Source organism: Nerophis ophidion, linkage group LG28 (genome assembly GCF_033978795.1).
Source record: "Nerophis ophidion isolate RoL-2023_Sa linkage group LG28, RoL_Noph_v1.0, whole genome shotgun sequence".
Classification (NCBI taxonomy): domain Eukaryota; kingdom Metazoa; phylum Chordata; class Actinopteri; order Syngnathiformes; family Syngnathidae; genus Nerophis; species Nerophis ophidion.
Window position 1 is genome coordinate 24,548,528 of NC_084638.1, and position 27,073 is coordinate 24,575,600.

At 43.1% G+C, this 27,073-nt stretch overlaps 3 long non-coding RNA genes and 2 other non-coding genes across 7 annotated transcripts in view; 3 read left to right on the forward strand and 2 right to left on the reverse strand.

The window, feature by feature from the left end:
• The window catches only part of LOC133544975 (uncharacterized), a 47,791-nt gene that overhangs the window by 15,559 nt on the left and 5,159 nt on the right, over positions 1–27,073 (forward strand). The gene's annotated exons all lie outside the window — the stretch shown is intronic.
• Positions 5,422–6,131, forward strand: LOC133544944 (uncharacterized). The gene is made up of 2 exons (XR_009804683.1): positions 5,422–5,622; positions 6,042–6,131. It is a non-coding gene; the product is annotated as an uncharacterized LOC133544944 (long non-coding RNA).
• LOC133545707 (U6 spliceosomal RNA) lies at positions 10,838–10,943 on the reverse strand. Its single transcript, XR_009804924.1, has one exon. It is a non-coding gene; the product is annotated as a U6 spliceosomal RNA (small nuclear RNA).
• Positions 11,520–12,594, forward strand: LOC133544951 (uncharacterized). The gene is made up of 2 exons (XR_009804686.1): positions 11,520–12,085; positions 12,505–12,594. It is a non-coding gene; the product is annotated as an uncharacterized LOC133544951 (long non-coding RNA).
• LOC133545708 (U6 spliceosomal RNA) lies at positions 17,919–18,024 on the reverse strand. Its single transcript, XR_009804925.1, has one exon. It is a non-coding gene; the product is annotated as a U6 spliceosomal RNA (small nuclear RNA).

Sequence of the window (27,073 nt, forward strand, 5' to 3'; positions counted from 1 at the left end):
TCTTCTTGCTGTAAGCAACACTTTCTGGCTGCTGCCTCTTGTTCAGCTATCTTCTTTCTAGCTTTTTCTTCACTAAGGTTTAATTCCAATTGTTCTCTTTCTTGCTCTTGTAGCACTTTTAGAACAGCTTGGCTTGCAGCAGCTTCTTGGCGACCCACAGAAGACTTGGTGCTTCCTTGCACTGTGTAGTCTTTCAAAATAGACATGACAGAGCTTTTACAAGTTTAGTCAAATATAGAACCAGCTTCTGGCCATTCTGGCTCCTCTTCTAGAATATTTCCATCCAGGCGGCTTGCAGCTACAGAGAGAATGAAAGTGGAAGTCTGTGTACACGTGTCAATTTTTCGTCGTGTTTCCTGTTCTGGAGTTGAAACTTGGCGTAGCTCTTCATAAGCACTTGTGACATCTGCAGAAAGATTTTAGATTTCACCAATAATGGAATTAACCAATGACTCTTCCAAAGGCTCTTTTGATGACAATGGCGTCTTATCTAACGTTGTTAGTTAATGATATTATCAGAGACAACAATCTTAACGTCATCGGTCTCAGCGAAACCTGGCTTAAACCAAACGACTTTTTTGCGCTAAATGAGGCATGTCCTCCTAACTTTACACATGCGCATATTGCCCGTCCGCTCAAAAGGGGTGGGGGGGTCGCACTAATATACAACGAAAACTTTAACCTTAGTCCAAACATAAATAATAAATATAAACGTTTGAGGTGCTTACTATGAGGTCTGTCACACCGCTGCCTCTACACCTGGCTGTTATCTACCGCCCCCCAGGGCCCTATTCGGACTTTATTAATGAATTCTCAGAGTTCGTTGCTGATCTAGTGACACACGCCGATAATATAATCATAATGGGGGACTTTAATATCCATATGAATACCCCATCGGACCCACCGTGCGTAGCGCTCCAGACTGTAATTGATAGCTGTGGTCTCACACAAATAATAAATGAACCCACGCATCGCAACGGTAATACGATAGACCTAGTGCTTGTCAGGGGCATCACCGTTTCCAAAGTTACGATACTCCCGTATACTAAAGTATTGTCCGATCATTACCTTATAAAATTCGAGGTTCAGACGCATGTTCGTCAAACTAATAATAATAATAACTGCTATAGCAGCCGCAACATTAATACGGCCACAACGACAACTCTTGCTGACCTACTGCCCTCGGTAATGGCACCATTCCCAAAGTATGTGGGCTCTATTGATAACCTCACTAACAACTTTAACGACGCCCTGCGCGAAACCATTGATAACATAGCACCGCTAAAGTTAAAAAAGGCTCCAAAAAAGCGCACCCCGTGGTTTACAGAAGAAACTAGAGCTCAGAAATTATTATGTAGAAAGCTGGAACGCAAATGGCGCACGACTAAACTTGAGGTGCACCATCAAGCATGGAGTGATGGTTTAATAACTTATAAACGCATGCTTACCTTAGCTAAAGCTAAATATTACTCAAATCTCATCCACCGTAATAAAAACGATCCTAAATTTTTGTTTAGTACGGTAGCATCGCTAACCCAACAAGGGACTCCTTCCAGTAGCTCAACCCACTCAGCTGATGACTTTATGCAATTCTTTAGTAAGAAAATTGAAGTCATTAGAAAGGAGATTAAAGACAATGCGTCCCAGCTACAACGGGGTTCTATTAACACTGACACGATTGTATATACGGCGGATACTGCCCTCCAAAATAGTTTCTCTCGTTTTGAGGAAATAACATTAGAGGAATTGTTACAACGTGTAAATGGAATAAAACAAACAACATGTTTACTTGACCCTCTTCCTGGGAAACTGATCAAGGGAGCTCTTTGTATTATTAGGTCCATCAGTGCTAAATATTATAAACTTATCACTCTCCTCGGGCACTGTTCCCCTAGCATTCAAAAAAGCGGTTATTCATCCTCTTCTTAAAAGACCTAACCTCGATCCTGACCTCATGGTAAATTACCGACCGGTGTCTCACCTTCCCTTTATTTCAAAAATCCTTGAAAAAATTGTTGCGGAGCAGTTAAATGAACACTTAGCATCTAACAATCTATGTGAAACCTTTCAATCCGGTTTCAGGGCAAATCACTCGACGGAGACAGCCCTCGCAAAAATGACCAATGATCTATTGCTAACGATGGATTCTGATGCGTCATCTATGTTGCTGCTCCTCGATCTTAGCGCTGCTTTCGATACCGTCGATCATAATATTTTATTAGAACGTATCAAAACACGAATTGGTATGTCAGACTTAGCCCTGTCTTGGTTTAACTCTTATCTTACTGATAGGATGCAGTGTGTCTCCCATAACAATGTGACCTCGGACTACGTTAAGGTAACGTGTGGAGTTCCCCAGGGTTCGGTCCTTGGCCCTGCACTCTTCAGCATCTACATGCTGCCGCTAGGTGACATCATACGCAAATACGGTATTAGCTTTCACTGTTATGCTGATGACACCCAACTCTACATGCCCCTAAAGCTGACCAACACGCCGGATTGTAGTCAGCTGGAGGCGTGTCTTAATGAAATTAAACAATGGATGTCCGCTAACTTTTTGCAACTCAACGCCAAAAAAACGGAAATGCTGATTATCGGTCCTGCTAGACACCGAACTCTATTTAATAATACAACTCTAACATTTGACAACCAAACAATTAAACAAGGCGACACGGTAAAGAATCTGGGTATTATCTTCGACCCAACTCTCTCCTTTGAGGCACACATTAAAAGCGTTACTAAAACGGCCTTCTTTCATCTCCGTAACATCGCTAAAATTCGCTCCATTCTGTCCACTAAAGACGCTGAGATCATTATCAATGCGTTTGTTACGTCTCGCCTCGACTACTGTAACGTATTATTTTCGGGTCTCCCCATGTCTAGCATTAAAAGATTACAGTTGGTACAAAATGCGGCTGCTAGACTTTTGACAAGAACAAGAAAGTTTGATCACATTACGCCTGTACTGGCTCACCTGCACTGGCTTCCTGTGCACTTAAGATGTGACTTTAAGGTTTTACTACTTACGTATAAAATACTACACGGTCTAGCTCCATCTTATCTTGCCGATTGTATTGTACCATATGTCCCGGCAAGAAATCTGCGTTCAAAGGACTCCGGCTTATTAGTGATTCCCAAAGCCCAAAAAAAGTCTGCGGGCTATAGAGCATTTTCCATTCGGGCTCCAGTACTCTGGAATACCCTCCCGGTAACAGTTCGCGATGCCACCTCAGTAGAAGCATTTAAGTCTCACCTTAAAACTCATTTGTATACTCTAGCCTTTAAATAGACTCCCTTTTTAGACCAGTTGATCTGCCGTTTCTTTTCTTTTTCTTCTATGTCCCACTCTCCCGTGTGGAGGGGGTCCGGTCCGATCCGGTGGCCATGTACTGCTCGCCTGTGTATCGGCTGGGGACATCTCTGCACTGCTGGTCCGCCTACGCTTGGGATGGTTTCCTGCTGGCTCCGCTGTGAACGGGACTCTCGCTGCTGTGTCTTGGATCCTCTTTGGACTGGACTCTCGCGACTGTGTTGTATCCATTGTGGATTGAACTTTCACAGTATCATGTTAGATCCGCTCGACATCCATTGCTTTCCTCCTCTCTAAGGTTCTCATAGTCATCATTGTCACCGACGTCCCACTGGGTCATTATTGTCACCGACGTCCCACTGGGTGTGAGTTTTCCTTGCCCTTATGTGGGCCTACCGAGGATGTCGTAGTGGTTTGTGCAGCCCTTTGAGACACTAGTGATTTAGGGCTATATAAGTAAACATTGATTGATTGATTGATTGATTGATCAGCTTTAGCTTGAGTTCTCCATCTTCCATAACTGGCGTTGAACTTAAACTGTAGTGTGTTGATTTTCATAATTTGCATTCCTCTACCCTTCTCTGTTAGGGTTCTTAGTTTTGCACCTCTCCTCAGCTCTTGATTTTCCTCTTGCTGCTTTTCCTCTTCAGCACCACTCTCATAAGCCTGTACAAGTGTCAGTAGGACATCTTTCCTGTCACTGGCCCACCTGACTTAGACATTTTTTTATCAATTATTGCCATCCTAATGAGCTTCAAGTAAATCCGCTGCTCCTCCACATCGAGAGGAGCCAGATGAGGTGGTTCGGGCATCTGGTCAGGATGCCACCCAAACGCCTCCCTAGGGAGGTGTTTCGGGCACGTCCTACTGGTAGGAGGCCACAGGGAAGACCCAGGACACGTTGGGAAGATTATGTCTCCCGGCTGGCCTGGGAACGTCTCAGGATCCCCTAGGAAGAGCTGGACGAAGTGGCTGTGGAGGGAAAAGTTGGGGCTTCCCTGCTTTGGCTGCTGCCCCAGCGACCCAACCTCGGATAAGCGGAATAACAAGGTTTGATGGATGGCTAGATAAATGTTAACATAAAAGTTGAAGCAGATAAAAAATGGACGGACAGACTGACTAGTCCTGATTTGTTTAATTGAGATGAACAATTATGAAAACGTAAATTTACTGCAATGGTTTTATTTTTTTAGATAAGGAATGTGAATATAACCGTAACAAGGGCTTTTTCTAAATGAATGTAAATATAACCGTAACAAGGGCTTTTTTAAATGGTAATCTCAAGTCTAAATATCAAAAATAATTATAATGACTATTAGTTGCATTTTGTTTAATTCTCACCCACATTTTTGTTGTACAGTCATTTTGAATCCCAATCGTTATCCCTGTATTTGCTTTGTTTCTTACTTGAGGTCTCTCCACCCTGACCATTTTTCCTAGAACCCTCTCTTGTCTCACCACTCACTGCAGGGCTTGAAGACGCTGTTGCACTTTTCTGTTGCACTGTCTCAAAATATTGCCTTTTATTTTGGTGAAAAACCTGTCCTCACACCCAAATCTTTTATGCCACTGTCATGTGTTTCGGTGAAAACATTGACACACATGTCTTCTCTCAGAAAATGTCACATTCATGGAGCTCATGTGGCCCACTTGGCTTCTGCTGGGCCTCAAAGCCAAGATAGTAATATAAAACTCATGGAGGCCTAATGTTAAGACGTCGGAACCAAAAAACACAAAAATTCCTATTTTACTACTCGCTCTAACTCGGCCAATTCTCCACTTATCGGAAATCCAACAACACCGGAACGTTCCTCTAGGCCTGGAGGCGCTCGTGGTTTTTCACGATAAATTGATATCTCAGAGTGTTTGCCCACAATCAGACATTGTTCGGCATTGTTTTTCAACAAATCCTAATAAACTTCCTGTCATTGTGTAATATTGGCAGGTTCATTTAATTACATGTTGATGTTGATGTCACTTGACAGCCCCTCCCCTCATGTATATTGGTCTGTTACGGTGATAACAGATCCTTTCGGGTTTCCATGGCAACGCTATTCACCCAAAAAAAAAAAACCTTTTGTGGAGTTAAAAACTGAGAAGTGACAGTAATCCATGCCCTACATGGTCAAAATCAGGGAAAATTACAATTCCCAGAATGCCAAGGTAAAATTTCCACCAAATTACTGATTGAAGGCACCTGAAAAGGAAGGAGGTTCAGTCACTCTTTCACCAAACTACCCCCATGGAAAGAAGAACAGCAAGCAGCCACAACCGCAAGATCCACTCAACAAGTTTCTCCAAACACACCAATAGTAGGTGAATATACTTCTTCATATATTGACGATCAAAATGCTTTTTTTAATATGCTTAACTTGAACCTGCAAGCTTGTTAATTTGTTTGCTGAACTTCTCAATTTGTATGTTTGAACTGCTGGGCTCAAATTGAACCACTGCATTTACCTTTGAACTTTGATTGCATACTGGGTACGACCAGTTAAAAGCAAGTTGTTTAAAGCACATGTAAAAGTTTAAAGCTTAAGCTAAAATGGCAAATGTATAAATTTAAAAGTACAAAACATTAATGCAAAGTTTAAATGATAGTCATGTTTTGCTAAAAGTTAAAACACTATGTAGAAAGTTTAAAACATTTACAGGTTTAAAAGCATTTATAAAACATTGTTTGAAAATACCTGTTTAACTAGAATAACATCTTTGTTTCTGTGGTTTAAAGGTTTACAACCTGCTGATGATTTTGAAAATCAACTGAAATTATACCAACAAAGCTTTAAGTTGGAAAAAATAAAAGTTGATCAATTGGAAATTGTGAGTTGTCCGTGGGTCCTTTTTGGAGTAGAAGAGTGGAACCTAACAGTTATAAACCAGCAGAGCTGCTCTGGACTGAAGATTCAGGGCTTCAAGAACCATAAAAGCTGTGGACGCCGGAATAAAGCAAATAAAGATGGCTGAAGAGGTATTGGGGACGCCAGTCAAGATCCTGAAGCAGGAGAGGATGATTGCCAAGAGCAGCTTCACCAAACTTGCCAACTTAATCTCAAGAGGAGCAGAACGCCTGCTGCAATATAAATTAAAGGAGGAATTCAGGTCAGTGCTGGATCCAAACAAAGACTACAAGATTGGCCTGGAGGTTGACCTCAGAAAGGATGATCCAGAAGCAGAGCTTGGTAAGTAGCAAGAACACGAAATCCAAACTACTATAAAAAAAAAGCCGAAGTTAAGATGGACAAAATCAAGGATATTGTTCAAACCAGCGTTTGGGGAAGATACGGAAAAACTGAGCTGAAAGCTGCAATTACAGAGTCAGAGGACACTATTCAAAAGGCCGAAAATGTTCCAGTTGAAAGCAACAAGATGGAAGGCTATGACATTCACCTCACCTTACTAAGAGTGACGATAAGTGCGACCATCCATGCCATGTCTGTTTGGGAGAAATGGATCCCTCAACAGTTGAAAGACTAAATGGATGGCAGACTTAAACACCTGAAAGCATCACACTACAAGCTCAAGTTAACAGAGGCTGAATTTGCCAAGTAAGAAGGCTGGTTGATCAAGGTGCAAGCGGCAGACCTGCCCAACCAACACCACCCATTGTGAAAATAAGACCTACTTCCCTACCCATCTTCCACGGAAGCAAAAGGGACTATGACAGGTGGAGGAAGGATTGGGAGAGCCTGCAGAAGCAAGGGGAGCCCACTGGATCACCAGAAGTCCAGAACATCCAGCTGTTGGAGAGTGTCAGTGAATCCACTGCCAAGGAACTAAGGCTGTCCACCTACTCCACAACAACAGATGTTTTCAGAGTCCCGGAAAACAGATACGAGAACAAATCAACAATCACAGTCGAAATCTTGGAAGAGCTGGATGAAATGCCACAAGTTAAGGGGAACCAGCCAACGAGGGTCATTGACCTAACTAATACAAGCTGTGGAGAAGGCCCTGGCTGACCTGACGGAGTTAGGAAACTCAGGAGCCATAAGGAACCCCCTGGTCATCAAGTCCATTGAAAGCGAGCTACCAGAATTCATAAAGAGAGACTGGCTGATACATATGATTGAGCCCACCAACAATGTAAACCCAGACAACCATTTTGATATGCTCCTGAAGTTTCTGAAGAACCAAGAGGAAATACTGGAACGACTTGAACAACTGAAGATTGTGGACAAAGCAGACAGGAGGCAAGAAAGAAAGTTTGCATCTACCAGAGCCACAAAGAATGATGTTGATGAAGTCTGTGGTATCTGTGGTGATAGTGGACACACCGACGAGATATACTTCTGCGAGAAGTTTAAAAGCTTGAAGCATCTAACACAAATTATAGAACTCCCAAAGCTGCCGAAAGACTGGGCCTGAAAAGTGAAGCCATAACGCTGGTCGTACATTGAGTTGGAGGAATGACCATGAAGGTCAACACAAAACGGTACCTCCTGAAGGTCAGAGTAAAGACTCCCAAAGGAACCGAACAAGCACATCAACTGGTCTGCTACGGCCTGGAGGAAATTGCTAAAGTCCATCAAGCAATTCAACCTGAGAAGTTAAAAAAGCTTCTTCCCAGATGTCCAGCTCGAAGAGTTAGAGACCGGGAGAAGTCGAACTTCTCATAAGCCATCGCGAGGGAAGACTCGCACCCCAAAGACTAAAAGTCACCTTGTTTTGTGGGAAGGCCCACTTGGAAAGACAGTTGGTGGAGCACACCCTGACTTGTTCGAAAAAGTGGAAGTTGCAGCATATGGGTCAAGAACCCACTTCGCTCGCTCCATGAGAACTGCTGCTGTCCGATATCAATAAATCACACTTCCATTTTTTTTAAGGATTTGGTCAGGTTTTTTGTCTTATTTCTTAATGTATTGCATTGCTTTTTGAGCGTTGAAAGGAGTGATTTGAAGTTATTATTATTGGGTTGTTTATTTACTTTGGTTTTACACTTTTTAGTATTCGAAGTATTTTCTGTCTGTCTTTTATGGCAGCCAATTTGTCGGGATTGATGCATAGTTCAGAGCGGGCTTTGATCCTGACTTCATGGGAGGGAGCCATATCACTTAGTACCGCTAGGAACGCTTTTTTGAAGCGATCCCAAGCATCTTCAACCAGGTTGCTTGTGAGCACAGGGGACCAGTCCCACTCACCTAATTTGAGGTTGAACTTATCACTGGAGTGTGTTTTAAGGGATCTGGATTGAGCTGTTATGTGGCCATTGGCTTTGGGTTTACTAATTTTGCGCGTGCAGAAGGTTATATAGTGGTCGCTAAGACCACAGATCATGACCCCACTATTTTTTATATTATACCGTTCTGATCTGAGGATGAGATCTATGGTTGATTGGGTGGAATCACACCCGTGTGGAGAGTGTTATTAGCTGGGAAAGAGCGTATAGATTACAGAATTTGCTGTAAGATTTGAAGACAGGCGCATCTCTGCGTTGACTATCTGTGTTCAGATCTCCAGTTAGAATTTTCTCCACGTTTTCTAGACCAGCAATGCACTCTTCTAGAACACCATAGAAATCCCTCTGATTAGGGGGTCTGTATACAGTCCCTATCAGTACCGGCTTAGCATTTGTGAATTGGATTTCTGCCCACACAGATTCAAAGGCATTGTGGTTGAGATCAGAGTGAGTTATGTATTTAATATCCTGGTGAATATACATACAAACACCACCACCATGTTTATTCCTGTCCTTTCTGATGACCAAGAAGTTTTTCTATCTCTGAGTCCGAAACACTTTCATCTAATATAGTTTCGGAGAAACATAGGATTGTTACCTTATTGTTGTGGAACATTTCTTTGATTTGGTCGAGTTTATTTCCAGAGAGGCTGTTCACATTAAGGTGGATAATGTGTAGCCCACCGGAACCAAAAAGAACATCAGAGTCTGTTGGGGAGAAGTACTGTCCAGAAGATGTTGGTTGTTATTGAGGTTTCTGTAGCAAGACTTGGGAGAGGGGGAGAGAGGCCCGTTGTTCATAGTCCAGATGATGGGGGAGGGGCGTGGTTGAAGAGGGGGAGTGGGGGGCGGGTAGGAGTGGTGGGAGTTGATGTGGTTTTCGCGGGTTTTGGTGAGGTGGAGAACAATGACCAGGGATCCACGAAGAGTCCCCGGAAACCTTAGTAGGCCGTTGGGGTCTCAGGTGGCGGCAATGACCCTCAGGGTTTCGGGAGAGGTTAGGAGGACCGCCGCACTGCCGATTTTAATGGCGGCCAAAGTGTCGTCAAGAGCCATTACGTTGTCCGCCCCCAAGCCGCTGTCCTCACCGGTGTCTGAGCTGTCTTCCTTCGTCTCTGGGCCGCCAACCGCACCGATGTTCGGGGTGAAGTCCTCTGTCGTTCGCAACAACATTGCAAGGCTTCGCCAGGCGAGATAACATTATCGGGTGGTTATTGTTCCAGGGTCTATTTCAGTGTCTCCTGAGAGTAGAAGTAATGGTAAAATTGTAGATCTTCGGTCTATCCTTCCAGTCAGGGGCTTGTTTCTTCTGTTCCGATCCACTGTGAGGCATGAGTGGATCACATTACTTCCGAAGCCCAGGTGCTTCGCCGATGAGTTACCGAGGAGGTAGAAATCGCAGTGATTGTCCATTTCGCGTTTACGACTCTCATTTTTAAGAGGGTATTGTATCCGTGGTGGTTTAAAATATAAATCTCTGATCTACAGTAGAAAAATGAGGAAGTGTGGTATCTTCCGAGCGGTAGATTGTAATCCCGAACGGGAGCGAAAGAAAATGCGAATGTGTTGTCATTTTTGTGTAAACACGCTACTGTTTTAGGTTGGCCCTGTGGTTCATTTTGTACAGTGACACCTAAAACTCACGGATTCAGACACTCGGCACTATCTAATAAGTATGGTGGCTTCGGGCGACCCCCGGCCGGAGGTCCAGGGCACAGATAGCAGGCCGATGAAAATTTCCATGGGAGATTTTCTAGTTAATATTAGTCTGTTGTTGTAGTGTTGTTGTTTTTGTTGTGTTGTCTCTAATTGTCCTCTTTTGTGTTCTTTTTTCTTCTTCTGTCTATCCCCTCCTGCCAAGTACTCATTTCATTTAAATCCACAGTTCTGTTGTAAAGGGTTGAGGTTAAAGGTTTGGGCGAAATACATTTTTTTATTTTCCAACTAATGAATACTTCATGGAAAGTATTTAATTATTCTCTGTTGTAAAGGGTTGGCAGTTAGAGGTTCAGGTGACCAATTATTTTATTTCAAACAAGGAACATTTCATTAGAAGCATTCCACACTTTCCTATTGTAAAGGTTTGGGGTTCGCGATTCGGGTGATAAAAATTATATGTACAGTTTTTTCATGTGATATAAACACTTGATAAATATCTGTCTCATTATTGCAGGGGCGTTGTACCATATATATTTCTTACAAAAAATGTTGCTTACTTTATCTATTTTTAACTCATAGATTTATTTTTCTAAATCATGAGTGCTTTAACAATTTACGTGTCTCCACTGTGCATGGTTAAGGCAAGTAAGAAAAGGTTTGTTTTTCACAGAGAAACATTACTTTTATTTAAAAATGAGGAACGCTTCACGAATTTGCGTGTCATCCTTGCGCAGGGGCCATGCTAATCTTCTCTGTATCGTTCCAATTTTAGTATATGCGTTACCGAAGTAACGCAATGGGTGTAGGAGAAGCATTGGTTTAAGTAGGCTATCCCCTTCTACCACTTAAACAGCCATGGTTGCAGAAAACAAGTCCAATTGCAGTTAATATGATTCAATTTGTCAATGTCTACAGATGCTTATGATAAAGTATGTTTGTATGGAAACTGAGCCCCAAAATTAATTAAATGCAGTCTGACTAGGTGTAGTAAGGACTGACGGGTAGTATATGGAAAGTCCTTGTACGTCAGATTGCTGCCATTGGTGTAATAGGATGCCTCCCCCCCTCACGGAACCAATGGTAGCAGCAGTCTGAAGTCAAGCATGTTAGCATACTCCTCCCCCATAGGACTTGTTCCTGCCCTGTGTACACAATTTTCTTAAACGTTTCTCACAAATACGACACCATAGAGGAAAAACATTATCATATACTAAAATAAGCATGCGATATCCAATATAACAAACTGCCGTCAGTTGTTTGATTATGCTCTATTTGTTGTGTTTGTTGCACAATAAGAGTTTGACTCAGGTCAACGACACACGCTTAGTCTGGCGTGGGTCTGTAAGAGGTATGGAAAGGGGCTGTGGGGGTGTGAGCGGTAGAGCAGGCATTGTGAAACTCATTTGGGTCTCCAGCTAGCCTTTTGTTCTCCGTTGGGTGGAGGTGGTTACATACCAAATGTTACTGCCGTTTCTAAGCCCCTTAGCCCCATTCAGTCATGCCAAATACTAAAATCGGCATTGTTTTTCAACAAATCCTAATAAACTTCCTGTCATTGTGTAATATTGGCAGGTTCATTTAATTACATGTTGATGTTGATGTCACTTGACAGCCCCTCCCCTCAGGTATATTGGTCTGTTACGGTGATAACAGATCCTTTCGGGTTTCCATGGCAACGCTATTCACCAAAAAAAAACACCTTTTGTGGAGTTAAAAACTGAGAAGTGACAGTAATCCATGCCCTACATGGTCAAAATCAGGGAAAACTACAATTCCCAGAATGCCAAGGTAAAATTTCCACCAAATTACTGATTGAAGGCACCTGAAAAGGAAGGAGGTTCAGTCACTCTTTCACCAAACTACCCCCATGGAAAGAAGAACAGCAAGCAGCCACAACCGCAAGATCCACTCAACAAGTTTCTCCAAACACACCAATAGTAGGTGAATATACTTCTTCATATATTGACGATCAAAATGCTTTTTTTAATATGCTTAACTTGAACCTGCAAGCTTGTTAATTTGTTTGCTGAACTTCTCAATTTGTATGTTTGAACTGCTGGGCTCAAATTGAACCACTGCATTTACCTTTGAACTTTGATTGCATACTGGGTATGACCAGTTAAAAGCAAGTTGTTTAAAGCACATGTAAAAGTTTAAAGCTTAAGCTAAAATGGCAAATGTATAAATTTAAAAGTACAAAACATTAATGCAAAGTTTAAATGATAGTCATGTTTTGCTAAAAGTTAAAACACTATGTAGAAAGTTTAAAACATTTACAGGTTTAAAAGCATTTATAAAACATTGTTTGAAAATACCTGTTTAACTAGAATAACATCTTTGTTTCTGTGGTTTAAAGGTTTACAACCTGCTGATGATTTTGAAAATCAACTGAAATTATACCAACAAAGCTTTAAGTTGGAAAAAATAAAAGTTGATCAATTGGAAATTGTGAGTTGTCCGTGGGTCCTTTTTGGAGTAGAAGAGTGGAACCTAACAGTTATGAACCAGCAGAGCTGCTCTGGACTGAAGATTCAGGGCTTCAAGAACCATAAAAGCTGTGGACGCCGGAATAAAGCAAATAAAGACGGCCGAAGAGGTATTGGGGACGCCAGTCAAGATCCTGAAGCAGGAGAGGATGATTGCCAAAAGCAGCTTCACCAAACTTGCCAACTTAATCTCAAGAGGAGCAGACAGCCTGCTGCAATATAAATTAAAGGAGGAATTCAGGTCAGTGCTGGATCCAAACAAAGACTACAAGATTGGCCTGGAGGTTGACCTCAGAAAGGATGATCCAGAAGCAGAGCTTGGTAAGTAGCAAGAACACGAAATCCAAACTACTATAAAAAAAAGCCGAAGTTAAGATGGACAAAATCAAGGATATTGTTCAAACCAGCGTTTGGGGAAGATACGGAAAAACTGAGCTGAAAGCTGCAATTACGGAGTCAGAGGACACTATTCAAAAGGCCGAAAATGTTCCAGTTGAAAGCAACAAGATGGAAGGCTATGACATTCACCTCACCTTACTAAGAGTGACGATAAGTGCGACCATCCATGCCATATCTGTTTGGGAGAAATTGATCCCTCAACAGTTGAAAGACTAAATGGATGGCAGACTTAAACACCTGAAAGCAGCACACTACAAGCTCAAGTTAACAGAGGCTGAATTTGCCAAGTAAGAAGGCTGGTTGATCAAGGTGCAAGCGGCAGACCTGCCCAACCAACACCACCCATTGTGAAAATAAGACCTACTTCCCTACCCATCTTCCACGGAAGCAAAAGGGACTATGACAGGTGGAGGAAGGATTGGGAGAGCCTGCAGAAGCAAGGGGAGCCCACTGGATCACCAGAAGTCCAGAAAATCCAGCTGTTGGAGAGTGTCAGTGAATCCACTGCCAAGGAACTAAGGCTGTCCACCTACTCCACAACAACAGATGTTTTCAGAGTCCCGGAAAACAGATACGAGAACAAATCAACAATCACAGTCGAAATCTTGGAAGAGCTGGATGAAATGCCACAAGTTAAGGGGAACCAGCCAACGAGGGTCATTGACCTAACTAATACAAGCTGTGGAGAAGGCCCTGGCTGACCTGACGGAGTTAGGAAACTCAGGAGCCATAAGGAACCCCCTGGTCATCAAGTCCATTGAAAGCGAGCTACCAGAATTCATAAAGAGAGACTGGCTGATACATATGATTGAGCCCACCAACAATGTAAACCCAGACAACCATTTTGATATGCTCCTGAAGTTTCTGAAGAACCAAGAGGAAATACTGGAACGACTTGAACAACTGAAGATTGTGGACAAAGCAGACAGGAGGCAAGAAAGAAAGTTTGCATCTACCAGAGCCACAAAGAATGATGTTGATGAAGTCTGTGGTATCTGTGGTGATAGTGGACACACCGACGAGATATACTTCTGCGAGAAGTTTAAAAGCTTGAAGCATCTAACACAAATACCTCAGTAGAAGCATTTAAGTCTCATCTTAAAACTCATTTGTATACTCTAGCCTTTAAATAGACCTCCTTTTTAGACCAGTTGATCTGCCGCTTCTTTTCTTTCTCCTATGTCCCCCCCTCCCTTGTGGAGGGGGTCCGGTCCGATGACCATGGATGAAGTACTGACTGTCCAGAGTCGAGACCCAGGATGGACCGCTCGTCGGGACCCAGGATGGACCGCTCGTCGGGACCCAGGATGGACCGCTCGCCTGTATCGGTTGGGGACATCTCTACGCTGCTGATCCGCTTCAGATGGTTTCCTGTGGACGGGACTCTCGCTGCTGTCTTGGAGCCACTATGGATTGAACTTTCACAGTATCATGTTGGACCCGCTCGACATCCATTGCTTTCGGTCCCCTAGAGGGGGGGGGTTGCCCACATCTGAGGTCCTCTCCAAGGTTTCTCATAGTCAGCATTGTCACTGGCGTCCCACTGAATGTGAATTCTCCCTGCCCATTGGGTGTGAGTTTTCCTTGCCCTTTTGTGGGTTCTTCCGAGGATGTTGTAGTCGTAATGATTTGTGCAGTCCTTTGAGACATTTGTGATTTGGGGCTATATAAATAAACATTGATTGATTGATTGAAATTATAGAACTCCCAAAGCTGCCGAAAGACTGGGCCTGAAAAGTGAAGCCATAACGCTGGTCGTACATTGAGTTGGAGGAATGACCATGAAGGTCAACACAAAACGGTACCTCCTGAAGGTCAGAGTAAAGACTCCCAAAGGAACCGAACAAGCACATCAACTGGTCTGCTACGGCCTGGAGGAAATTGCTAAAGTCCATCAAGCAATTCAACCTGAGAAGTTAAAAAAGCTTCTTCCCAGATGTCCAGCTCGAAGAGTTAGAGACCGGGAGAAGTCGAACTTCTCATAAGCCATCGCGAGGGAAGACTCACACCCCAAAGACTAAAAGTCACCTTGTTTTGTGGGAAGGCCCACTTGGAAAGACAGTTGGTGGAGCACACCCTGACTTGCTCGAAAAAGTGGAAGTTGCAGCATATGGGTCAAGAACCCACTTCGCTCGCTCCATGAGAACTGCTGCTGTCCGATATCAATAAATCACACTTCCATTTTTTTTAAGGATTTGGTCAGGTTTTTTGTCTTATTTCTTAATGTATTGCATTGCTTTTTGAGCGTTGAAAGGAGTGATTTGAAGTTATTATTGGGTTGTTTATTTACTTTGGTTTTACACTTTTTAGTATTCGAAATATTTTCTGTCTCTGTCTTTTATGGCAGCCAATTTGTCGGGATTGATGCATAGTTCAGAGCGGGCTTTGATCCTGACTATTCATGGGAGGGAGCCATATCACTTAGTACCGCTAGGAACGCTTTTTTGAAGCGATCCCAAGCATCTTCAACCAGGTTGCTTGTGAGCACAGGGGACCAGTCCCACTCACCTAATTTGAGGTTGAAATTATCACTGGAGTATGTTTTAAGGGATCTGGATTGAGCTGTTATGTGGCCATTGGCTTTGGGTTTACTAATTTTGCGCGTGCAGTAGGTTATATAGTGGTCGCTAAGACCACAGATCATGACCCCACTATTTTTTATATTATACCGTTCTGATCTGAGGATGAGATCTATGGTTGATTGGGTGGAATCACACCCGTGTGGAGAGTGTTATTAGCTGGGAAAGAGCGTATAGATTACAGAATTTGCTGTAAGATTTGAAGACAGGCGCATCTCTGCGTTGACTATCTGTGTTCAGATCTCCAGTTAGAATTTTCTCCACGTTTTCTAGACCAGCAATGCACTCTTCTAGAACACCATAGAAATCCCTCTGATTAGGGGGTCTGTATACAGTCCCTATCAGTACCGGCTTAGCATTTGTGAATTGGATTTCTGCCCACACAGATTCAAAGGCATTGTGGTTGAGATCAGAGTGAGTTATGTATTTAATATCCTGGTGAATATACATACAAACACCACCACCATGTTTATTCCTGTCCTTTCTGATGACCAAGAAGTTTTTCTATCTCTGAGTCCGAAACACTTTCATCTAATATAGTTTCGGAGAAACATAGGATTGTTACCTTATTGTTGTGGAACATTTCTTTGATTTGGTCGAGTTTATTTCCAGAGAGGCTGTTCACATTAAGGTGGATAATGTGTAGCCCACCGGAACCAAAAAGAACATCAGAGTCTGTTGGGGAGAAGTACTGTCCAGAAGATGTTGGTTGTTATTGAGGTTTCTGTAGCAAGACTTGGGAGAGGGGGAGAGAGGCCCGTTGTTCATAGTCCAGATGATGGGGGAGGGGCGTGGTTGAAGAGGGGGAGTGGGGGGCAAGTAGGAGTGGTGGGAGTTGATGTGGTTTTCGCGGGTTTTGGTGAGGTGGAGAACAATGACCAGGGATCCACGAAGAGTCCCCGGAAACCTTAGTAGGCCGTTGGGGTCTCAGGTGGCGGCAATGACCCTCAGGGTTTCGGGAGAGGTTAGGAGGACCGCCGCACTGCCGATTTTAATGGCGGCCAAAGTGTCGTCAAGAGCCATTACGTTGTCCGCCCCCAAGCCGCTGTCCTCACCGGTGTCTTCCTTCGTCTCTGGGCCGCCAACCGCACCGATGTTCGAGGTGAAGTCCTCTGTCGTTCGCAACAACATTGCGAGGCTTCGCCAGGCGAGATAACATTATCGGGTGGTTATTGTTCCAGGGTCTATTTCAGTGTCTCCTGAGAGTAGAAGTAATAGTAAAATTGTAGATCTTCGGTCTATCCTTCCAGTCAGGGGCTTGTTTCTTCTGTTCCGATCCACTGTGAGGCATGAGTGGATCACATTACTTCCGAAGCCCAGGTGCTTCGCCGATGAGTTACCGAGGAGGTAGAAATCGCAGTGATTGTCCATTTCGCGTTTACGACTCTCATTTTTAAGAGGGTATTGTATCCGTGGTGGTTTAAAATATAAATCTCTGATCTACAGTAGAAAAATGAGGAAGTGTGGTATCTTCCGAGCGGTAGATTGTAATCCCGAACGGGAGCGAAAGAAAATGCGAATGTGTTGTCATTTTTGTGTAAACACGCTACTGTTTTAGGTTGGCCCTGTGGTTCATTTTGTACAGTGACACCTAAAACTCACGGATTCAGACACTCGGCACTATCTAATAAGTATGGTGGCTTCCGGCGACCCCCGGCCGGAGGTCCAGGGCACAGATAGCAGGCCGATGAAAATTTCCATGGGAGATTTTCTAGTTAATATTAGTCTGTTGTTGTAGTGTTGTTGTTTTTGTTGTGTTGTCTCTAATTGTCCTCTTTTGTCTTCTTTTTTCTTCTTCTGTCTATCCCCTCCTGCCAAGTACTCATTTCATTTAAATCCACAGTTCTGTTGTAAAGGGTTGAGGTTAAAGGTTTGGGCGAAATAAAATTTTTTATTTTCTAACTAATGAATACTTCATGGAAAGTATTTAATTATTCTCTGTTGTAAAGGGTTGGCAGTTAGAGGTTCAGGTGACCAATTATTTTATTTCAAACAAGGAACATTTCATTAGAAGCATTCCACACTTTCCTATTGTAAAGGTTTGGGGTTCGCGATTCGGGTGATAAAATTTATATGTACAGTTTTTTCATGTGATATAAACACTTGATAAATATCTGTCTCATCATTGCAGGGGCGTTGTACCATATATATTTCTTACAAAAAATGTTGCTTACTTTATCTATTTTTAACTCATAGATTTATTTTTCTAAATCATGAGTGCTTTAACAATTTACGTGTCTCCACTGTGCATGGTTAAGGCAAGTAAGAAAAGGTTTGTTTTTCACAGAGAAACATTACTTTTATTTAAAAATGAGGAACGCTTCACGAATTTGCGTGTCATCCTTGCGCAGGGGCCATGCTAATCTTCTCTGTATCGTTCCAATTTTAGTATATGCGTTACCGAAGTAACGCAATGGGTGTAGGAGAAGCATTGGTTTAAGTAGGCTATCCCCTTCTACCACTTAAACAGCCATGGTTGCAGAAAACAAGTCCAATTGCAGTTAATATGATTCAATTTGTCAATGTCTACAGATGCTTATGATAAAGTATGTTTGTATGGAAACTGAGCCCCAAAATTAATTAAATGCAGTCTGACTAGGTGTAGTAAGGACTGACGGGTAGTATATGGAAAGTCCTTGTACGTCAGATTGCTGCCATTGGTGTAATAGGATGCCTCCCCCCCTCATGGAACCAATGGTAGCAGCAGTCTGAAGTCAAGCATGTTAGCATACTCCTCCCCCATAGGACTTGTTCCTGCCCTGTGTACACAATTTTCTTAAACGTTTCTCACAAATACGACACCATAGAGGAAAAACATTATCATATACTAAAATAAGCATGCGATATCCAATATAACAAACTGCCGTCAGTTGTTTGATTATGCTCTATTTGTTGTGTTTGTTGCACAATAAGAGTTTGACTCAGGTCAACGACACACGCTTAGTCTCGCGTGGGTCTGTAAGAGGTATGGAAAGGGGCTGTGGGGGTGTGAGCGGTAGAGCAGGCATTGTGAAACTCATTTGGGTCTCCAGCTAGCCTTTTGTTCTCCGTTGGGTGGAGGTGGTTACATACCAAATGTTACTGCCGTTTCTAAGCCCCTTAGCCCCATTCAGTCATGCCAAATACTAAAATCTAAACTAGATGAAGAAATTACTGAAGGAATTTGTGTGAATGCATTAATCCTGAAGTTGTTCTGAAAAGCTGATATAGTGTAGTATGAATGTAAGAATAGTTTGAATGTTGAAGAGCTGACACTGAAATGACATACAAATGGAATGTAGGGTGAATGTAAAAATGGTTTAAATGTTGAAATCGCGCGGAAATTGTTTCCATCCATCCCTTTTCCTACAACTTGTCCCTTTTTTGGGGTCGCAGGGGGTGCTGGAGCCTATCTCAATTGTTTGAATGTTGAAAAGCTGATGCTAAACTGAAAGATTACTGAAATGTAGAAGTGGTTTGAAAATTGAAATAGAAAGTTAAAAGGGTTTGAGAGGGGAATAGCAGAAGCTGAACTGAATTTTAATATGAATATTGGTATAATTAGGAGAGTTAACATACTTTTAGAGAACAAAGTAACAATCTACATGTTTTAGTTGTACTCTGCATGCTAACAGGGTAACAGCTAGCATACTTGTTACTTGTCGCCAAGTAACGAAATCCATGATTATTAGGTTTACAATGTACAATCTTAGCTAAAATGCCAGAAAGAAACATCAGCATGGTAACAGTGAAAGAACTATCATACTTGTATATAGCACCAAGTAATGGTATCCATGGTTATTAGGTTAAAAGTCTAAAATTGGTTCAAATGTTAGCATAAAATGTTAGCATGCTAACATTTGCATGGTAACATCTAGGATACATACAAGTTGCCACCAAGTATCAGAATCCATGATTATTAGGTGTTATACGTACAGAATTTGCTAAAAATGCTAGCATAATCTGTTAGCATGCTAACGGGGCGGTTTAGCTCGGTTGGTAGAGTGGCCGTGCCAGCAACTTGAGGGTTGCAGGTTCGATTCCCGCTTCCGCCATCCTAGTCACTGCCGTTGTGTCCTTGGGCAAGACACTTTACCCACCTGCTCCCAGTGCCACCCACACTGGTTTAAATGTAACTTAGATATTGGGTTTCACTATGTAAAGCGCTTTGAGTCACTAGAGAAAAGCGCTATATAAATATAATTCACTTCACTAGTAGTAACATGATAACAGGGGGATAGCTAGCTTACTTCTAAGATGGCACCATGTACAAACCATGAATATTAGGTTAAAAACTGGAATCTCTGCTAGAACCCCCCCATCAGGTAAGTTTTAAATCAAATCAAATTAAATCAACTTTATTTATAAAGCACATTAAAATTTACCACCGGGGTAGCCAATGGGCAGGTTAAGAGATAATGAGAACCGAGCAAACACAACTCAAACAGAAAATGATAAAAAGATTAATAAATAAAACATAAAAAACGGTTCACAGCAGGTGTATAATTGGGCGCCATTGCAGGATGGATATAGTGTTAAAAGCCAAGGAATAACAGTTTGTTTTTAAGAGAGATTTAAAAACAGGAAGAGAGGAGGCTTGTCTAACACTCAGAGGTAGGTCGTTTCAGAGCTTGGGAGCAGCAGCGGTGAAAGCTCTGTGACCTCTAAGCTTCAGCCTTGTGTCAGGGACGTTAGTAGCAGCTGATCTTAGGGATCGGGTGGGGCAGTAAGGCTGGAGGAGGTCGGAGAGATATGTTGGCGCACGGTTGTTCAGACATTTAAAAACAAATATAAGGAGTTTAAAATTGATTCGGTAACGCACAGGGAGCCAGTGAAGAGATGCTAATATAGGGGTGATGTGCTCACGTCTGCGGGTCTGTGTTAGCAGTCGAGCAGCAGAGTTCTGCACCAGCTGCAGGCGGGCGAGGGAGGCCTGGCTAATGCTGACATACGGGGCATTGCAGTAGTATAAACGATTCAAGATAAAGGCATGAATTAATTTCTTGAGATCATGTCCTTATAGAAGCGGTTTCACTTTCGCTATTTGGCGTAATTAATAAAAGCTTTTTCGAACGACGTTGCTGATTTGTTTTTCGAATGTAAAGTCTGAGTCGAACTTTACCCCCAGGTTAGTGACGCAGTCGCTGAGATACGGGGTCAGACTGCCGAGGTCAACGTTGGGGGAGGGAGAGCGACTTGGACCAAACAACATGACTTCTGTTTTGTCTTCATTTAGGCTCAGGAAGTTAGCTGAAAGCCAGGCTGTGATGTCGTGCAGGCAGTCAATGAGACGTTGAACCGTGTTAGTTTGTGCCATGGGAAAATAGATCTGGCAATCATCGGCATAAAAATGAAATGCAATACCATACTTCCTAAAAAATAGAACCAAGGGGGAGAAGGTAAAGCTCGAATAAGATTGGGGCAAGGATTGAGCCCTGGACGACCCTCTGTGGTAGAGGAGCTGTGGAAGATATAAAACTATTTTTACACAAAAACTCCTGTCAGGTAGGTACGACCGGAACCAGTTGAGGGTGGTGCCCTTAATACCCACACAGTTCTCAAGACGAGTGATTAAGTTGGCGTGGTCGTCGGTGTTGAACGCAGCAGACAGATCTATAAGCACCAGGACGAAATACTTACCAGAATCAGTTGACAGGAGGATTATCGTTAAAAACTTTTAGAAGCGCTGACTCTGTGCTGTGGAGGGCTTTGAAACCGGACTGGAACAGCTCAGTGATACCATTATCCTCTAAGAAGGGCAACAACTGACTGTAGACAACCTTCTCTAATATTTTGGAAATGTATGGAAGATTAGAGAGAGGTCTAAGGTTAGAGAGGAGAGAAGGGTCAAGGCTTGGATTTTTAAGTAGAGGTAATATCTCTGCATGTTTAAACCCTACTGAAACTATTCCAGAAGAGGCGTGGCGCAGTGGAAGAGTGGCCGTGCGTTACCCGAGGGTCCCTGGTTCAAATCCCACCTAGTACCAACCTCGTCACGTCCGTTGTGTCCTAAGCAAGTCACTTCACCCTTGCTCCTGATGGGTGCTGGTTGGCGCCTTGCATGGCAGCTCCTTCCATCAGTGTGTGAATGTGTGTGTGAATGGGTAAATGTGGAAGTAGTGTCAAAGCGCTTTGAGTACCTTGAAGGTAGAAAAGCGCTATACAAGTACAACCCATTTAAGAGAGGCTACTATTTATAATGTTAAGGACACTTGATCCAATCAAGGGTTTAAAAGTAAAAACAAAACAGTCCTAGTTACCTGAGATACTAAATATGCCATTATTATGACCTAGTAAGTTAATATTTAATATTTTGACTTAATAACTTACTAAGTCAACTTACTTACTAGGTTACTAAGTAAGTTATTATTTTGACTTAGTAAGTTACTAAGTGAAAATATTGACTTACTAAGTGTCTTAGTAAGTTACTGTTTTAAAATATTGACTTACTAGGTCATAATAATGACATACTTAGTATATCAATGGTTTGAATGTTGAAAAGCTGACGCTTAAATCTGAAAGACTACTGAAATGTTGAAGTGGTTTGAGTAAGTCACTATTTTGCATTTGTATCTTACTAAGTCAACTTACTTAGGAAGTCACTTAGTAAGTCATTATTTTAACTAAGTAAGTCACTTGGTCATAATAATGACATACTTAGTATCTCAATTGTTTAATGTTGAAAAGCTGACGCTTAAATCTGAAAGACTACTGAAATGTTGAAGTGGTTTGAGTAAGTCACTATTTTGCCTTTGTATCTTACTAAGTCAACTTACTTATGCTAAGTCACTTAGTAAGTAATTTTTTCACTTAGTAAGTTAGTAAGTCCAAATATTGACTTAAGTCTTTTGACTTACTAAGTGACTTGTGAAGTACCTTAGCAAGTCATTATTTTGACTCACGGAGTGACTTACAAAGTGACTTAGTAAGTTACTAAGTCAAAACATTGACTTACTATGTCATTTGACTTACCAAGTCACTTAGTGAGTCATTATTTTGACAAACTAAGTCATTATTTTGACTTAATATGTTACTAAATCAAAAATAATGACTTACTAAGTCAAAATAATGACTTTGTGTAAGTATGCAAAAAAAACTTTCAAAAAAAGAGTTAAAAGTAGGGCCACATGCTGACATAAGCTCTACTCATGTTTAATTTATTATAGCATTTGGGAAGCCTGTAGTTGTTTTTTATTATGTAAATGTTAAAATGTTATTAAAATTTTTCGCTAATGGCTAATTAGCCTTCACCTCAAGGACTGCGAGCGAGCTGAGCTGCCACTTGTGTTTCTAGAACGTCAATGGGCTCATAGTGATGTTACCAGGAGTTGACTGGGAGGTGTTTCTTATAATGTGGGGAGAGTCCGCTGCCCTATGCTCACCTGCTAAACACCTTTCTGCTCACCCCCCCATAGGAGCACTGACTCCATGCGCTCTGAATATGCACTGCTGATTGGCTGTTACATGCCCTCTGAATACTCACTCTGAATATGCACTGCTGATTGGCTGTTACATGCTCTCTGAATTCTTACTGCTGATTGGTTGGGCGTAGAACCAATCAGATGGTTCTGTGGGTGGGACAATGATGGGTGCTGCAGAGACGTACTGACAGAGGCTTAGGCAGAACTATACTTGTAAAGACTTTTGTTTAGGTGGTGGCTCTTTGTTCTTAAGGTGGCCACCTTAACAACAAAGCGCTGCGGGAAACCCTGCTATGATTTTTTATTTGAAAGCGTTGATTGGGAAAAAACTTTATTTGCCATTCAAGGGGAAATAAACAGGTACCTGCAACCCCTTTTTCTGTGTGCTGGTTTGGGCTCTGACTTTACAATTGGTGGAGAATGCAGGTATAGTCTGACCCACCGCAGCCCTACCATGGATCAGGCCCTGGCTGCACTGCTAAAAAGCCAAACTCAGTTGCAGCTAGCAGTAGCAAAACTCCTAATGAAAATGGACAATCACCTTACAGTCCCACGGCCACCGTGGACCGTGCTCACAAATCAGAGCCTGGAAGATGACATCAAAGCCTACATTGAACTGTTTGATCGCACTGCCACCAGGGAGGGCTGGCCGGGCACGGACTGGGCCGGCGTCCTCGAGCCGTTCCTGAGCGGGTAGGCTCAGCGTGCCTGCTGGGACACCCAAGACTTTGCAAAGCTGAAGACAGCTATCTTAGCCAGTCATGGTTACAGCCTCCCGGTCAGAGCTCTGAAATTTCATTACTGGGCGTAGGAAGCTGGATAGCCACCCCGAGCCCAGGTAGCGGACTTGCTGCGCATAACTGAAGGTTGGCTGACATCGGGGGGAGAGCTCCCACTTGCTGAGCAAAAGATTCGTTATAGACTGATGCATACACTCTCTGCCGCCTAATTTACGGAAATATGCTACCCAGGTGAGCCCCTCGACATTCGATGCCTTGGTCGCCCGACTGGAGAACTACCAGGTCGGAGTCAAAATGTTGCAGACCACGAGGGGGGAGACAGCTTAAAGCAGGCGGCACGCCACCCTCCCTGTCAAGGACAGCGGCCTGGAAACACACGCCCTGTTTGACTCTGGCAGCGTCGTCACCCTTACCTCCACTACTGTCCCGGTTGCGTGCGTCCACAGGGATGTGCGGCGCTACTCGGTCAGCCAAATCCAGGTCTAAACACCACGGGGAGATGCTGTGGTTGCTGTGGGCGTGGTTCCTAACCTGCCTGTCCCGCTCGTCACCGGCACAGACTGTGTGCTGTTCAAACGTAATCAATAACCCGCCTGTTCTTCGGCCCCGCGCAACGCACTTTCCCCAGTGCAGTATCACCCGCGACGTTTCCTTATATATATAATATATATATATACATTTTTTTTTGTCCTGTCCAGCTTCTCAGGCAAATCCTATAGTTGATGTAGATGACTATATAGGCTGTTCAGATTTACTTTACAAAAGGGAAGTGTAGGAAACTTCTTGTTGCCTTTTTTCAATTTTACTTTATTGAATGTATTTATATTATCATTTGGTGCAGCCAGGCCGGAGCAGGAGGGGATAGAAAGAGAAAAAAAGGAAGACAGAGTGAGGAATTGAGGGGGTAAGAGGGGGATTAGACAGAGAGACAAATACAACAACAGCAAACACAACAACAACAACAATAGAACATCACCAGCACATACGATATGTACAAATATGATCGTAAAAGTGCTGGCAAAGAAGCAGTTAGCGAAATGAAAAATAATATAGAAATGACAATAAACATTTTTACACTACAACTGGAGCAATACAAATACCAATAGAAAAAGCGCTGTTGATCATGAGCAATACCAATAGTTTACCTCTATTATCCACAATACAGTTGTTCAAATGCAACAATACATATACATAATGATAACTAGAGATTTAAAAAATAAATAAACAAATAAAGGAATACCCAAAAATGGAGGGGAAGAGAGAGAGGCAACCTATATTAAGCTTGTAGATTGTTATAGTAACAATGGGTTAAGATTTGTCAGTGTGCCATGTGTTACCCATTTTCCCCTAGGGCAACAACGTTGATATATGTTTGATGAAATGTGATTATGTGCATGAGTGTATGTATGTTTATGTACTTGTATATGTAAAGAATGTGTACAGTATATGGATGTTTGTACAGTAATTGTATATGTACAGTATGTGTATATGTATATTTGTACAGTGAATGTATATGTACAGTATGTGTATGTTTGTACCGTGAATGTGCGTGCAGATGGATGAACTTGGAGTATGTAAGTATGTACTGTATTTATGTATGTATGTGGGAGCGTAGGTACCTATGTACGTTTGTATGTATGAATAACGGTGTGTATGTGTGAGTGAGTATATGTGTTTGTATGTACAATATATTTGACTCCCATTGTGCGTGGGAGCCAGAGTACAGCCCCAGCCGCCCATAAAGCCCATCCCAAACAGCAGGTGTGGTGCCCAGGGAGCCAGGAACCACCGGCCCCACGCAGCCTGGCCGGCCAGCGACGCCCAGAAGAGCCAGCAGCAGGCCGCAAACAGACGCGCCCGGCAGACGACAGGGCACGAGAAAAGCAGCGGAAGGCCAGACCCCAAGCCAGCGAGAGACCACCCCCCACACAAGCAAAAAGCCGGGACACCCCACCCGGGGGTACCCAGAGACTCCTCGCAACCAGACGGGAAGACCGCCCCCGCCCCACCAGCACCCGAGCCCCCACGAGCCACCCCCCCGGAAAGCACGGAGCGGCCCATGCCAGGCCACCCCACCCAAGTCGGCCGCCACAGGACCACCCAGCGCAGGGCTGCGGGAACCACCCACCTCACCCGCAGGGACCCCAACGATGGAGATGGAACAACCAGCAACCGCCCTGTCGAGTTACCCCCCTGAGGGAGGGGGGAGAAATAAATAAATAAATACATATAAAAAAAATAATAATAAAAATAAAAACAAATATTAAAAGAAGATCACAGACGTGCTGACACACAAGATCACTAACCCAGCAGCTGGCCGACTCGCAGCAGATCAGACTACCCTGCAGCACCAAGCTACCAAATGGATGAGGGGACTAGACCCAGCAGGCCCCAACCAAGACGGGCACCCGGAAGGGATGGACGGTGGGACCCAGGAGCTCCAGACATGCAGCCTGGATGCAGTAGCCTGAGGCGCCGACCCCCGATTGACCAGCAGGCCGAGATCCTCAGAAATAAACATACACACATACATATCACGTCCGTTGTGTCCTGAGCAAGACACTTCACCCTTGCTCCTGATGGGTGCTGGTTGGCGCCTTGAATGGCAGCTCCCTCCATCAGTGTGTGAATGGGTAAATGTGGAAGTAGTGTCAAAGCGCTTTGAGTACCTTGAAGGTAGAAAAGCGCTATACAAGTACAACCCATTTATCATTTATATATATATATACATACACATACATATATACATACATATACATATATATATACATATACGTATATATGTACATACACACACACACACGCACATATACCCGTATACATACATACACATACATACATAAATACATATTATATAGGTACATACATATACACATACATATACATACACATATATATAATTACACATACACATATATATTCATACATACACACAAATATATACATACATACATATACACACATACATAAACATGTATACATACCCACATATGCACACACATAAACACACATATACACACATTTACATCCATCCATACACACACACACGTATACGACAACAAATCCATACACAGGCTGGAGGGACAGCGATTAAGTCTCTGCACCCACTGCCCACTGAGAACTAGCCGATCCCCCAAGCCCCACAGGTCCAGCCACGTACCCACGCCACCCAGGGACTGCCCCAGACAACGTTGCGAAACCGGGCGTGGCAGGGCGCAAGGGCACCCCAGGCCCACACCCAACAAGACAATAAACAAGTATGAAGCCGGCAAGTCCGTCAGCCCCGACAACCACCACGAGTGCGCGCTACCACCAGTCACA